The 2,527-nt window shown below is 44.0% G+C and overlaps 1 protein-coding gene across 1 annotated transcript in view; it reads right to left on the bottom strand.

Annotated features, from left to right (window-relative positions):
- LOC109534334 (DNA-binding protein D-ETS-3) overlaps nt 1–2,527 on the bottom strand; it is a gene marked incomplete in the record, with an annotated part of 56,819 nt that overhangs the window by 15,229 nt on the left and 39,063 nt on the right.

Genomic DNA, 2,527 nt, shown 5'->3' with positions numbered 1-2,527 from the left:
TTTGAGAAAACTGCCAACATTTCCCCATCCATGGTTCACTTTTTAAAAAGGCCATTTATTTATCTCTAGAATGATGTACAAATGAGCGTTCTTGCGCGTTTTGCCTCCGAGATATGAGCAAAACCGGGACGGAAAACATGGAATTTTGGCATAATCTTGCACCTAAGTGTCTGATATTCAAATGTCGCTTTCTGGGTCAAAATTACTCGAATTTCCTCATTAACGTTGTTACGACTGAATGGAATTCTTTCAATTCTCTATCCAACGATGCCAAAACGAATTCTGTGGCTCGAATGGTTCTTGAGAAACTTCTTCTTGCTCATTTGGCTTCCGAGAAACATGCAAAACGGGACGGAAAACATGAAATTTTGCAATAATTTTGCGCCACTCTTGCACAAAACGACGATCATTTTTGTAATTTCATAAACAACATAAGACTGTATTGATTCTACATAACCCCCCCTGACTTTAAAGCTGGATCCGCCCCTGTATATTTCTGAAATGGGTTTATGTCAAACTTTGACATTTACGCCTTTCATTGCTCCATTTTAACCTCGTTTTGGGGGTGGCTCTACTCAAATGTTATAGCGAGGAATTTCCAAATTTCCCCGGCTTTTAGAGGCTTTTGTTTCGAATGCGTGCCACTTGAATCGAGAGTTTGGCGGCGGCAACTGGCGCGGAAAGCGACAAGAGAATCCTTTCCGCACCCTCTGCCACTCCCGCCCTCATTTAAACAATCCCAGCATCTTGACATCTCACTCGCAACCATACCCGACCACTTAACAATGGCTAGTTTGCAACCCAATGGCAAGCCATGAACGATCGTGTGGTTGCCACTGGAAAAACGTGTTGAATTCTTTGAATTTTCTTTCGTTAACGGTGCTCAGCTCCTGAAAAGGAACACGTTGAAAACGAAAATTATGTGCCGGTTTATCGAGCGAGCTGAAAGATAGCGACGACAACGGCGAATCGGAAAAGGACATTCGGCCCGGCAGTCCGGGAAGGAAGGGACTCTTTCCTGTTCCGGGAGCCCAATCAGACTTTTGAAGAATAATTGATAATGCCCAGTATCAGTGGGGTTTAGTGCGCCACTGGCATTCGCAACACATTGGAATACATAATAATGTCCATTAGGACACGCACTCTTCCGAATCAAAACGCTTTAATATAATCAAGCGGGCGCAGATAACGGAGGAACTCCATTAAATGCGCCAACTCAACTGTCAATCAAACGACGCCCGCTCGATAGCAGACCTCATTCAGAGAGCATCGATTAGTTGCAGTCGATTCCAGGAAAAAACACCCATTTTTTGCCTATACAGGGTGCAAATGTAAAGAACTTCCAGGACTGGATCCGAAGGTGTCATCCAGTTCGCACAATTAATTCAATAAAATATAAATAAAATAAATATACAAAGTTTTTTGATCAGCTCCAATGGCATTCGCGTGCTATTCACTCAAAGTAGCACCAGAAAAGAAATGTAAAAATTCAGTTGGCCCCACGCTGTTCAACCAAGCCAAGCAAAACAAAATCCAGAATCCTATTTACTATAGACGTGTTCAAACTAGTCGCAATCGCGTTATCGGCGTCGGGACGTTAAACTGACAATCGAGCATCGACAATGGAACATCAAAGGGAAATCAAGCATGCCCCAGGCAAGGCAGGCAGGCAGAAGAGCCCACCCTTTGATCAGAACAGTGTTACAAATCAGGAGTTGGAATTGGCACGGAATAACAATCGGATTTTCAGGCAGAACAATAGACAGTTGTTTTAAGCGCAAATTGAAAAGTTTCAAAAATAGCAAATCGCGAATGGAAAGCGGGAAGAAGCTGGGACGTACTGGCGGAAATGCGCAATTGTTGAGGCCGGGAAAGCGACGGGAAAACGGAATTTCCGTGCCGGACGAGCGTCGCCGGGAAAGCCAAAAGTGGTTCTAACAGTCTCTTTGGGCCATCGCAAATGACATGGGACGAGATAAATTTTTCTTGACTGCACGGGAAATCGAGTGCCTGATTGGGCCGGTGCTGAAACAAAAATAAAACTAAAAACAAATGAAAGCAATAAGCGAAAACAGGGAAAAATGGCAAAGTGAGGAAGCAGCTCATTTGTCCACCGATATGGGCTTTATCGAATTCCGAGTTGTGTCGATGATTTTCCGTCAGCGACGATTTTTACATTTTCTTCCGTCGCCGCGCCGGGATTTTTCATTTCCCATCCCGAACGGCTTTTCCGTCATTACCGGGGCCCGCTAATGGAATTTCCAATTGATTGTTCGTCGGCGACTTTTTCCCCAGTTTTTCCTATTTGCGAATACATTTGCGCAGCACTGCATCAAAAAGGGCGATGCTATCTTGGATTTTTCGTCTTCCTTGCCCTTCCTTAGCCAGAAAAAAATATATTTCTTCGTCTTTCGGCTTCAGTTTATCCGGAAAAGTTGTAATCATTTCCAGGTCCAATCGGGTCACTTCGGGAGTTTTTCAAAATTTTGCAAAAAGTTAGTGGGCTCGTCCGGGATTTGAACCCGGG

The sequence above is a fragment of the Dendroctonus ponderosae genome, unplaced genomic scaffold (assembly GCF_020466585.1).
Source record: "Dendroctonus ponderosae isolate FM_Combo_2020 unplaced genomic scaffold, Dpon_F_20191213v2 Dpon_F_20191213_8, whole genome shotgun sequence".
Classification (NCBI taxonomy): domain Eukaryota; kingdom Metazoa; phylum Arthropoda; class Insecta; order Coleoptera; family Curculionidae; genus Dendroctonus; species Dendroctonus ponderosae.
This window is presented reverse-complemented; position numbering and strand designations above follow the sequence as displayed.